Source organism: Leucopleurus acutus, assembly GCF_964270905.1.
Source record: "Leucopleurus acutus genome assembly, chromosome: 4".
NCBI lineage: Eukaryota > Metazoa > Chordata > Mammalia > Artiodactyla > Delphinidae > Leucopleurus > Leucopleurus acutus.
Genome location: NC_139146.1, coordinates 134,168,730 through 134,181,836, shown reverse-complemented (window position 1 = coordinate 134,181,836; position 13,107 = coordinate 134,168,730). Strand labels below are relative to the sequence as shown.

Below are 13,107 nucleotides of genomic sequence, written 5' to 3'. Positions count from 1 at the left end.
GGCCACGGCAGTGGGAGGCCCGCGTACCACAAAAAAAAAAAATAAAGAAATAAAAAATTATGATATACAAGTAGTTGTTCTTGGCAGTACATTCCTATGGAGGTTTTTCTGCATATTTTGGGCAGTTCTCAAGGTTTTGTTCGTCTTCATTTAATAACTTAAAAAGTTGTCTTTATTTTCCTTTGTCTAAATTCATCTGGTTTTATGTGTACTTTTCCCACTTGATGTTTTGTTTGCTTAATGCTTGCTGTGACACTAGGCCATGTAAAGAAAAACGATTCTTACCAGACATTTTCATTCATTTTATACCACTCTGTTGGCAGTGAGAAAAGAATATTTCCCCACTGGATACATTCTTTATAAGATCAAAATCAATGCAGAGTGAAATTATCCTTTTGCTCATGTTCCTGCAAAAAGGCAGCCTCCATAACAAGGGATGAAAAGGAGAAGTTTAGTGGTGTTTGCTCTTTCACAAAGTTGTTTTTGGAGAAAGAACGTTAATATATACATGATTTCCTATTAACCGTTTTTGGTGTCCAGGTTTGATGCTGTTGTGTGACAACCTAACATTGCTTCCTTTTTCTGAAGAATTGATCGAATGTGAAGCCCAAATGCTTGCTAAAGTAGGAAACTGCTGTTCCGGAATGCACAGGAAATCGAGCTGTTTAAGCATTTCTGCTGAGACACAAGGCAGGCTGTAAACTGTCAGGCTGCATTGCCTTCCCACTGTCGTGACTGGTTTTGAAAGCTGGCTTCAAATAAGTGAAAGGCCTGGTGTTATCATAGCAGCACTAAAACTAATGAATAAGAATTATGGAGTTGGCTGAATAGAAAGGAGGCACGTCTAACAATTAGAGCTGTGCACCAGAGCTCTCCAGAACCTGCTGTGCTCCCTCCCTGTCCCTGGGAGCATTCAAACAGACACCGGGTGAGTCCCCGCTTAGCTGGTGCGCGGATCGGGACCTGGTGGGAAGCAGGTGGCAACACTCCAGTTGGATAATTTGAGGAACATTGAATTAAAAAAAATGCTTACCCAAATCTAGGGTATAGTGAGACTCCAAGGACAAGTAAGAGGGGAGGGCGAGGGCCAGTACCTACACCTGAAGAGGAAAGAGGAAGGAATAGTCCCAGGCCCCAGGAGGGATGGCTGTGTAGAGATGATGCCTTTCAGGGATGCATAGGGCTGCAGCCAGGGAATCAGTCTCCTGCCCTCAGGCTCCTCTCTCTCTTATCCCCATTGACCAAACCCATCCCAGAGCCAGAGAACCAGACATGATGCAGTCCTTAAGTTAGCCTCCCTCAGCTCAGCAGGACAGGACCAGGTGGAGACTGGATCTGGAGGGGTAGCTGGAAACTGTCCAGCACAGATGTTGTAAAAGAAGTTCCTATGTTGAAGGAGACATCCCTGTTATCCCCATGAATACTGTGGAACTTGTTTCTATGAAGAATCATTGACTCTCAGAAATACTTGAGGTTACCCGGTTCAGGCATCCAGAAAGTGCAGACTTCCTATTCATCCAACATCTAGTTTCATATTTTCAGTTGTAGAGAACAAAATTTTACTTGAAAGAGCAGCTTGTTCTGTTGTGGAACAGCTCTAATTATTAGGGAGGTTTTTCTTGCATTGAAAGTGCCTTCCTGTAACTCAAGAGTGGTTTCTTGTTCCCTCTTGGAGCTACACAGAACAAGGCTACTGTCTCTCTCTTTTTTTAAAATAAATTTATTATTTATTTTTGGCTGTGTTGGGTCTTCATTGCTGCACACAGGCTTCCTCTAGTTGGCGGCGAGCGGGGGCTACTGTTCGCTGCGGTGTATGGGCTTCTCATTGTGGTGGCTTCTCTTGTTGTGGAGCACGGGCTCTAGGCACACGGGCTTCAGTAGTTGTGGCGTGTGGGCTCAGTAGTTGTGGCTCGTGGACTCTAGAGCGCAGGCTCAGTAGTTGTAGCGTACAGGCTTAGTTGCTCTGTGGCATGTGGGATCTTCCTGGACCAGGGCTCGAACCCGTATCCCTTGCATTGGCAGGCGGATTCTTAACCACTGCGCCACCAGGAAAGTCCCAAGGCTACTGTCTTGCCCTGTATCTTTTGTCCCCATTATAGCCTTTTTGTTGGTGGTTGTTTTAACCGTCATTCATTTATTCAACATGTGCTAATTGAATGTCTGCTAGGGGCCAGGACTTGTTCTAGGTGTGGGATATTCAGCTGTGAACAGGGCAGAACTCCTCCTGCATTCATGAAACTCATATTCTTGTGGATAGAGGTGGACGTTGAACACAGAAGTGTATAATGTGATGACCGACCAGTGTTGATAACTGCTGAGGCTATCAACTGTTTATCTTGTTCACAAGAGAAACTTAAATTTGTTGTGAGTCAGCTGTGTAATGCAGTTGCCAAAAAACCTCATTCCGTCTTAGGCTATGTAAACAGAATGCCCAACACTAGAGAGGTTATGTTTCCTCCGCCTTCTGACTGTCCAGCTGGACCTGAAGTGTTGCATCTACATTCTAGAAGGACATTGGAAAACTAGAACTTGATCAGCGGATGTCCCCAGTGTAGCCTTTTTTTTAAAAAAAAAGTTTATTCAAGTATAGCTGATTTACAGTGTTGTGTTAATTTCTGCTGTATAGCAAAGTGACTCCGTTATACGTATACATATTCTTTTTCATGTTTACCTCCATTCTCTAGATGTGGTTTCAACTTGGGTAATGCTTAGTAGACTGTCTCGTCCCTTGATCCAGTAATTTAATTTTAGTAATGCAGCCATGGATTGAATTTCCTTTTCTTTTGAAACAACTGTCTTACTTCTGACTCTCAATGTTAAAGTACTGTTAAGCCAGGTCTCCAGCATTTCTTTTTGTACAATTTATGTTTATACTTAAATGTGGGGCTCAATATCTATCTCTTATTAAAATGTCATCTCACACAGCCTTCTGCATTCAGATTCTTCTGAATATTATCTTTCATCTGACTTCATGCCATCTATAAAATTAATAAGCGTATTCTCAGACATCATCTATGTGATTAATATAATTGCTCAATTAAAATAGAATAATGATACTAGGGCATTCCTTCAGGTTATGACAGCTTAATAATTAGTATTCTTTGTGGATCGTATTTCAAATAACTGTGACTACCCTTAACTATGTCATCCAGCCCACATTTCTTCATTTTATCCAGACCTTTTTGGAAAATGAAGAGACATTCTCTTTGTGGCATTTCTCTCTGATACCAGGGTTACCAGAAAACATGTTAGGGTAATTTGACATGACACTGGAAATACAGTAAGCCATTGCTGCTCTGTCCTACCCCTGAGTCTTTAAAATCTACCTACTGAATTGTGTTTGAATTGATACCAGGCTTGCCTGGGGTTTACCGTTTTTGTATGTGCCCTTTTCTTCTTTCCTGGAACCTCTGCCTTCATGTGTGGAGAGCTTGCCAGTAGTGACTCCCTTGGTACCTAAGGATGAGATGAGGCTAAAATTGAAAAGTGACCTCTGTTCCCTTTTTTCAGGATGGGCCACCGTTGCCCGTATTAAGTCTCTTCCTTGATCAAATATAGAACATTGAGGTGAAATAGAAGTTGAATAATTGGGCCTTCTGACTTTGGTGAAGGTTGTACCATCTTTCCCAGGATTTTTTTTCTTTTTTTTTTTTTGCGGTACGTGGGCCTCTCACTGTTGTGGCCTCTCCCGTTGCGGAGCACAGGCTCCAGACGCGCATGCTCAGTGGCCTTGGCTCATGGGCCCAGCCGCTCCACGGCATGTGGGATCTTCCCGGACCGGGGCACGAACCCATGTCCCCTGCATCGGCAGGCGGACTCTCAACCACTGCGCCACCAGGGAAGCCCAGGATTTTTTTTTTTTAATATTTTATTTATTTATTTGGTTGCACCGGGTCTTGGTTGTGGCAGGTGTGCTCCTTAGTTGCGGCAGGCAGGCTCCTTAGTTGCGGCTTACTGGCTCCTTAGTTGTGGCATGTGAACTCTTAGCTGCGGCGTGCGTGTGGGATCTAGTTCCCTGACCAGGGATCGAACCCAAGCCCCCTTCATTGGGAACACGCAGTCTTAACCACTGCACCACCAGGGAAGTCCCTTTTCCAGGATTTTTTATCTTGCTTCTGATAAAGCTTAAAAGGAAGTGGGAAGGGATGCGGTGTCAAGGTTGCTGCTGCCGCTGGCAGCCCCTGAGGTCTCCTGGGCTTGCTTTTGCCTTCCTCGCATGCTTGCAGGGGGTCAGGGCTCGCATGCAGTCTTAGTTCACGTGCCCAAAGCACTAGGACATGTTTTTGGTTTGCTTTTTGATTTGCAAGCTCCATGTAAGATTATGATGTTTTCTTAAGAGGCTACCTTGTTTATGGGTAAGAAAAAAGACAACATTAACCTTACTGATCCTGGGAATATTTTTGTTTTCCAAAGCAGTGGGTATCCTGTTTTCTGTTCCACTCAAATGCCCAGGAACCCATCCACCTTGCTGGTCATGCGACTTTAGGGGAGAGTTCCTGAGGCTGTCCGTTGCCTAGTACAGAAGTTTCCACTGGGACCAGAATGTGATTAAACACACCGTACCTGCCAAGACATGGCTTTTAGCAGAGGGCTTGCCTTGACTGCAAGTACCAGAAGTTCGCTTGGGCTGACTGAAGGGTCAGTGTATTAGGGGGATCAGTGTATTAGCTAAGTGGATAGACCGGAAGCTGTTTCACAGTTTTTCTTGCTTTTCACATGCCACAGAGAAAAGACTACATCCCATCTGGAGCGCACTATTGTGGGAATCTTGTACTTTAGATTCATAAACAGAGCGTGTTTGGGTTTTCCAGATTTGCCTGTGTTGACTGTATATTCCTGAGTATCACTTTTCTTTCCATTTGACTATCACTGATTTTTAGTTGACGAAGAAAGTGGAAGTCATACTTCTGTTTAGTGCCCACGGCTGTTCCGAGGTTCCTGTGGGCATCGTCTTCCACCAGGCATTCAGAGGGGCTGCCACAGCATAGCAGTCATAGCTGTGGTGAACATGGGTCCTGGTTTATCCTGTTTTCCTGGCATAACTCACTCTCAGAAGTTTCTTGGTTTGGAAGAAAAATTGTATGGTTCCCTTGGGTACATCCCAGAGTATCCTAGAAAGCAGTGGTTCCCATGGTGCAGTCACTGCTGTGACCTCTGGGCCTTCCTTACTCACCTTGTCCTACAAAAAGACTCCAGAATGACTTGCAGGGCCTGAACACCTAACAATCCTTGGAGTACCGTTAGTTTTCCTGGACGCACGTGATCGTATACTGCTTTAGAAGGATAAAGATGCTATTCATGGCTGAGGAAGAACTTTCATCATTTTGGTAGATTGAAAAAACATCTTCTTAATGAAAACACATCGTCTACTTTTCTAGCTGCACTGATCTACTTAAAAATTTGTCAGTGAAGGTTCTTTAGTAATATCTGCTCATTAAATGAAGATTTGATACCTAATGGGTCTTGAAAGAACCTGTGGGCTTTTGCAAGCCACATCACATCTTGCTACATCCAAAGCACTGACCACTGTTGATTTTCTCTCTCTTTCACTAGATGGTAGCACTGGGAAGGCAGGGACCGTGGCTTATCCATCCTGCCTCCATCATTGATCATTCTGTGGGTTTGGATGAGAGAAAGAGGGAAATAGAGGAAGAACGGGAGCTGTGAATAAGCTCTGTTGCTTTCTGCTTCCCTTTTAGGAGTTGAAGCACCCGAGCTGCCTGTCTAGGAATATGAAAGGTAGTAAATATTTTAGGAAGTGGCTTCCACAACTTTCTGAATCTGACAAGTCATTTAATTTCCCAGGTTTGTTACCCTACAACTTCCAGCACTACTGACAGTGGGGGCCTGGATGAATCTTGGTTTTAGGGCTACCTGCCGGTGGTAGGATGTTTGGTTAGCAGCATCCTTGGTCTCTACCCACTCGGTACCAGTAGCACACCCCTCCCTCAGCTGTGACAACCAGAAATGTCTGCAGACATTGCCGAATGTCTGGGGGGGGGAGCAAAAGAGTACCCCCTCTGCCCCCCCAAGAACCACTGCTCTATGGGAGCGCATGTCTGGGATAAATGCAGACCAGAGAAACCAGCAAATAATAGAACTCTGGAGTTGGAAGCGAACTTAGAAATCATCAAGCACGGTTTTTTCCCCTGGTACTACCCACTCCCTCTCCAACACACACCACCATTTTATACCTGAAGAAACTGTGGCCCAGGGCAATTAATGACGAGAAAAAAGAAACAATGCAAGTGTTGGAGGTAATACTGATTTTGGACCGTAGGCTTATTTAAGATGATTTACAGGTCATGAAAGTGTATCTACTTTCAGGCAACTCAATAAGAAAACATAAGCTTATGGAAATAGATAAGAAAGATGAACAAGGATTCACATCACAGGAAAATCAAAGGCTAGCACCACTAAAAAAAGAATTTAAGATATTTATTGAATATTTTTTAGATTAAAAAAAGAACAGAGCAAACTCACTAGAATATGACTGGCTTTCTGACACAGCCCCGTGGAGCCGTATGGGCGTCATATTAGACTATTTTAAGTGTATATATATGGAGAGAGAGAGAGAAAGAGAGAGATAGAAACAGAGAAGAGGATTTAAGGTAACAATAATTGGGCTTTTTCAAACAATGATTTGCTTTTTAGATCTAGATAATCTAGACAGTGCCCCCCCCATGAGATATTTCCACTGTCGGTTAAGTTATGTTTTATTAAGGGCATTTTGTATCTTACTAGGAATTCTCACAGAAAGGCAAGAACACCAAATTAAATATTAGCCGCTTGTGGTTATTTTAAGACTCATCTCGATAACCAAGAGAATTTGGGTCTCACACTTTGTACCTTTTGATTACAAACAGCTCTAAAGAGGTTTATGTTGTACTTCATCAAAAATTATAGAGGATCGGCCGGCTGAGACGCTGGGGGACTGACATTAGGCAATTCAGAGTTTCTCATGCGTGTTAGCTGCCTTTTGTTTTGATCCCTGTCATTCTTAGTCTGTCTTTCTCAAGATTCTTCGGGAAAGACTGTCCTGAGTGAGGACAGAAGAGAAAAATGGCAGGATCCTGAGCCACCGGTCCACACAACCCTTCCTATCTGAGGTAGGGTAACAGGCGACTGACAGATTTCTGTCTGAACTTTCGGTTGAGAGTATTATATTTAGATTCCATCTGATGGTTCTTTCTTGTGGTGTCAGTTAGGTTTGGTTTAAGCATAACCCAGTCACGTCTGAACTCACACAACAGGAAGGTTTCTGAAAAATGGTGTATAAATCCATTATTAACGAATCAAAAAGCATCAGGAGAACTTGTTAATGGAATTTATCCCAACGTTCTGGTCACCTGTTTCCTTGAGTAGACACAGTGGTCCCAACCCTACTCTGATTTATCTTTTAATATACGCTGTATTTTTTATTTTAATAGTAAACCTGGCACCTCAATGTTTTTTTTTTTTTTTTGCGGTACATGGGCCTCTCACTGCTGTGGCCTCTCCCCTTGCGGAGCACAGGCTCCGGACGCGCAGGCTCGGCGGCCATGACTCACGGGCCCAGCCGCTCCGTGGCATGTGGGATCCTCCCGGACCGGGGCACGAATCCGTGTCACTTGCATCGGCAGGCGGACTCTCAACCACTGCGCCACCAGGGAAGCCCTAGCACCTCAATTCTTGATGAGAGAGCTTTCAACCATGTATGCTGGGTAATTTGTTGAAAATTCATCACTGAAAAGCTGCCCTTCTGCTTTTAGCATTTGAAATCCCTTGGCAGGGAGACATTTTTCTCGGAACAAATCTTTTGAAGGGCCATAAAACAATTCTCCTGGCAAGAAGTCCTTTTTAAGCTTTTTAGATCATTACAGTATTACGCTGATTTATCAAAAACATGGATTCTGACTTGAATAGCTGTAGACTTCTGGCAGACATAGGCATGTCAGATGTCTTGGCACAGTTTTGGGGTGGAAGGGGACTTTCCCACTTGTTTATGTAATCCACACTCATCACATGTGGGAATTTGATGCAGTTTCTTCTGTTATATTGAAATGCTTAGCTTTTCATACCGGACATGCTGCTCCGTGAAAACAGGCTCTGGGTATGTCTGTATATATTTAAATGAAATGAAAAAGAAAAGCAAAATCCAAGAAATGCCTTCAGTTTGCAGTGGTGATTATTTTTAGGCCGTGTTCATATGCACCAAAAGCTCTCTTTTAAGTCAGCTGACTGGAACTTGGAACAGAGCTTCCCATAGAAACAATAGTATAGTATGTGTGGTGCTAAAGTTTCCAGACTAGCCCTCAAAGCTTAGTTAACCCATCATAGGCTAACATGCTTTGCAGCAAAGGGACGGTGCTGTGTAGCATATCAAAACACTGTTCGGATATAGAGAACAGACTTGTGGTTGCTGAGGGGGAGCGGAGGTGGGGAAGGGATGGATGGGGAGTTTGGGATTAGCAGATGCAATATTATACATAGAATGGATAAAAAAGAAGGTACTACTGTGTAGCACAGGGAACTATATTCAATATCCTGTGATAAACCATAATGGAAAGGAATATGAAAAGAATATATACGTGGGTATATAACTGAATCACTTTACTGTACAGCAGAAATTAACACATTGTAAATCAGCTATACTTCAATAAAAATAAAAAACAAACACTGTTTAATGATATTCAACCTGCAGCTTGTTTCAGTGCTAGACCTTAAAATTGAAAAAAAATGTATTGCATAGGGATACGTTTAATTTCTCTTAAAAGGTGGGTTTTGAGGAAAAGTAGTTCTAAAGAGACTTGGCGTAGTGGAAGAGCCCCAGGTGGACCTGAAGACCTGCTACGTAGCAATTTGGGCATCTGAGGCCAGTAAATCAACCTCTTGATCCTCAGTTTGTTCAGTGTCATGAAGTGATGGTGAGGGTCAGAGCAGAAAGTGCACGGGAAGCTGATTTGTAAACTGTGACGTTCTATACAGAGGTCCAGGGTAAGTTCTGATTCTTTCCTTAATTATGAAAGTCCTGTGACTGGGCGTTTCTCTTTCCTGACACATGTGTACTAGTAGCAGCACTGCTTAACAATTAAGATTGATCCAATTTAGCTCACAGACACAACAAATGCATGTTATTTTGACTCATTTGCGAGACCGTAACATTTGCTTTATTTTTATTTATTTTTTTTGCGATACGCAGGCCTCTCACTGTTGTGGCCTCTCCCGTTGCGGAGCATAGGCTCCGGACGCGCAGGCTCAGCGGCCATGGCTCACGGGCCCAGCCGCTCCGCAGCATGTGGGATCCTCCCGGACTGGGGCACGAACCCGCGTCCCCTGCATCGGCAGGCGGACTCCCAACCACTGCGCCACCAGGGAAGCCCCACATTTGCTTTTTTGAGACGGTTGGTTGGAATTTCCAAAGCAATCTCTCTGTCATGCTCTCATGTTTCTAGTCTTCAAACCTCTCCTGTGTTCTTTCCTTTGTGTGAGTATCTCTTTCTTAATCACCTTCTCAAGTTTCAGGTTACATAGCAGGGCTCCCCCTCCAGCCTGGCCTCCCAGCGGCCCTGGCCTCTCTGTGACCCATGCCTCTGGCCTCAGACCAGCTCTGCACTGTCGGCACCTCCTGCAGTTGACCAGCTCTGACGAGGGGCCCCTTGTTCTCAAAGCCTCGCTGGACACCAAGCAGAGGCAGCCTGTCTGGAGGGACCACAGCCTTGGAACAGTATTTTTGATGGGACAAGCCTGGCCCTAGACCCTGATGCTAAGTGTAACACTTGAAGTGCTATGGGCCTCATTGCCCAACCCAGGAGCTTTTCTGGTGCAAGTGGTGTTAGGAAAGAAAATGGGGGCTCAGTGGCCATTGCAGAGCAAAGTGTTCCCATTCCCCACCCTATTCACTGGGGCAGGTTGGGGTGAGACTACTTGTATACATGTAAGATTCATGGTAACCCACCGAAGAGGTGCATTGAAAGGGACTTATTAAAGTATTGCTTTTTGTGTCAAAGTTACAAATTTCAGGTCTAAACAGAATAATAACATTTAATATTGGAAGCAGCCATTAGAGGTCAGGAAGTACAGCTTATTCCTTTTGGGACGGAGAAATCTTTTTTTTTTTTAAATTACCTTTTTAAAAATTAATTAAGGGCTTCCCTGGTGGCGCAGTGGTTGAGAGTCCGCCTGCCGATGCAGGGGAGACGGATTCGTGCCCCCGTCCGGGAAGATCCCACATGCCGCGGAGCGGCTGGGCCCGTGAGCCATGGCCGCTGAGCCTGCGCGTCCGGAGCCTGTGCTCCGCAGTGGGAGAGGCCACAGCAGTGAGAGGCCCGCGTACCGCCAAAAAAAAAAAAAAAAAAAACTTAAAAAAAAATTTTTGGCTGCACCTCGGCTTGCGGGATCTTAGTTCCCCAACCAGGGATTGAACCCGGGCCCTCTGCAGTGAAAGAACAGTCCTAACCACTGGACCGCCAGAGAGTTCCCTGGAGGGGAGAAATACTGAGCTGGACAAGTCAACTCGTTTGCAAGTGTCTTGTGCCTTCAAATCTTGAGCTCTTTCATAGGATGTCCTTAAGGTGCTACATCTCCTCGCTACCCACTCTGTTCTCTGGGTAAGGTTGGCACTGATTGGCACAGCTGTTCGCTGAGATCCTAGGATCTGCCTAACAGTCTACAAAGACCAGACGTGAAGTAGGGGGTAGCCTACTATACTACCTCTGATTCCTGTCTCCCACCATAGAGAGAATTAGTATTATTTATTAAGCAAGGCAATTTGTAGGAGCTACAGAAACAAGACATACGACAGTTTCTGCTCTTTTAGAGCTTACAGTGCTGTATTATCTCACATAATTAGAGGGAACCAATTCTGGACCACACAGCACGTACTGAATTGGATATTAGTGTTTCTCCTACTGACTCTAAGATTTAGAAAAGATCAATTTACTTCTTGGGCCTTAGTTTTCTTAACCATAAAGGAAGGAGATTGAAGTCTGAAGCCTTCATATCTGTACATTTTGTGAGTCACAGTCTCCTGATACTTCTTCATTTTAATCATCAATCTTTTGATTCCATTTATTCTTTTTATTTCAAGGAATTCTTAGCTAAGATGTGGATGCTAATTAATTTACATGCTGATGTGTGATAGGCAACTTAGCCCTTTATAGAACCTCAGGCTGGAGAAAGTGGGGAATAGTATAATGGTCCATTTCTTCAATTTTAAGGCAGAATAGATCCCAAACCTATGTAAAATAATTTGGATTTTTATACAGCTCATTAGGAACATAGAATATGCCTGCTTTTGAATATTCAGAGACTTAGAGGATGTGAAAGGGCTTTTGACTTTACAAAGGGATTTGACCACAGAATTCTTTTCCAATAGTGAGTTAGTTCCTCCAGTGCATTTAAAATGTAATATGTTATTTTCTTTTTCTTTTTTTAAATTAAACTATAGCTGGTCAAGGAGTCTTTCATTATTATGGAGACAGTTCTAATTCTCAAAGTAGATGAGGGCTCAGAAGGTTTTAGCAGGAGTTTCCCACTATAAATTTTGAAACCAAATTATTTTTGCCACTTCAAAATAATTTGCATTATCAAGGCAGTCAACTGCCCATGACTAAATTTTCCTTTCAAATAAAGAATCTGATCTACTGAGACAACTTCAAAAAAAAAAAAAAAAGAAATGTAATATGATTTGCAGAGCTTATGTGCACCAGAAATATCCAGTTCTGTATATTTACAATTCATAGTTCTGCAGCAGTGCTGAGCATGTACGCACAAAATATGCTTTCTGTTACCTAACTGGAATTTTCTATGGTGTAAGAGGGTTTTTTGGCTGTTGTGTTGGAATTTTCCTGACCTTTCTTCCCTCTCTGTTCCTCCCAATCGTCCAGGCGGCATTCCTTTGTGAAACAATTAGTTAAAATATGGGAGTTCATCTGTGGCTGTTAGATGTGTCCCCCAGTTAGGGGATGAATTTGTGACTGAGGTGGGAGATGCCTTCTGTAGTGGCCAGAACACAGACCAAGTACAGACAGATTTAGGTCCTGATGCCAACACTGCCTCTCACTAGCCTTATGCAAGGTATTGACACTTAACCTCAGAACCTGTTTTTCATCTAGAAAACGGAAATTACAATAATAATGCTGAGATCGCAGGATAGAAGAGAGCATTTCTCTTTTCTGAAGGGGCTGACATAAAATAGGCCTTCCATGAAAGGTAGCTCTCTGCCTTTCCCCTCCAACCCGTGGAGCAGCCAGAAAGCAGCAACAAAACTGCAGTCTGTGGAGTAGCAGGGTTTGAGACCTCCGTGGGGTTAAGGCATATGGAGGGCAGGAGGCATGAGCAGGATTCAGCACAGAGTAGCCTGGTGTCGTGGTTAAGCCATTGGCCACCAGAGCCTGAGAGCCTAGGTTCAACTGTCCTAGCTCTGTGATTTTGGTAAAGTCACTGATCAGTTGAGTGCCTCAGTTTCCCGATCTGTAAACCAAGGCTAGTAGCACTTACGTCATCAGGTTGTTGGAGATCCCATGTGTTAATTTGCGTGCAGCGCACAGAATGGTCCCTGGCACCTAACAAGTCTGTGTTTACTGCAGTCTGTTACCATGAAAATCGTTTTTTGTTGTTAGTGTCATGCAAACATTAAACCCATTACATGAAATAACTGTAGTCTTTACAAAGAGAACAGATCTTTTCCATCAAGGAGGAACAGGGCTTGGCCAGCATCTTTTAACAGGAGATAGATTTGCTCTTAGAAGTCTGCTCCGGTCTTTCATCTCGCTCCCTGCCTGTCCACTCTGTACAGCTTTTGTTATTAATGTGGAGCAGTTGAAGTCACTGACTTGGGTGCCGGCCAGGCCAGTGTTTCTGCGGGTGCATATTACTTTCCTAGGCTGGTCCTGAACAGGATGATGGAAATCAGAGGTACGGGGAAGCTGTCCTTCTAGGCAGCCTGCACATAAGGTGTGTTTGCCGTCTTCTTCGTATTGGTGCTGATGGATCAGAATCTTACTTAATATCCTAGTAATTTTTTTTTTCTCTTACCCTACAACCTTTATCTCTTCCTTTAGCTGTCGTTTTGCTTGTTCTCGGGTTCGACAGACTGACGCTGATTTATTATTTGTCTTTCTCCAT

The 13,107-nt window shown here is 43.8% G+C and overlaps 1 protein-coding gene across 3 annotated transcripts in view; it reads left to right on the top strand.

Annotated features, from left to right (window-relative positions):
- The window catches only part of GAB1 (GRB2 associated binding protein 1), a 127,326-nt gene that overhangs the window by 36,242 nt on the left and 77,977 nt on the right, over positions 1–13,107 (top strand). Inside the window, exon 1 of one of the 3 annotated variants that reach the window (XM_082837835.1) lies at positions 12,892–12,936. The exons of the other annotated variants lie outside the window; for them this stretch is intronic. The gene's annotated coding sequence lies outside the window, so the exon portion shown is untranslated. Of the gene's footprint in view, positions 1–12,891; positions 12,937–13,107 lie in introns of those variants that run through there. 3 annotated transcript variants of the gene reach the window in all.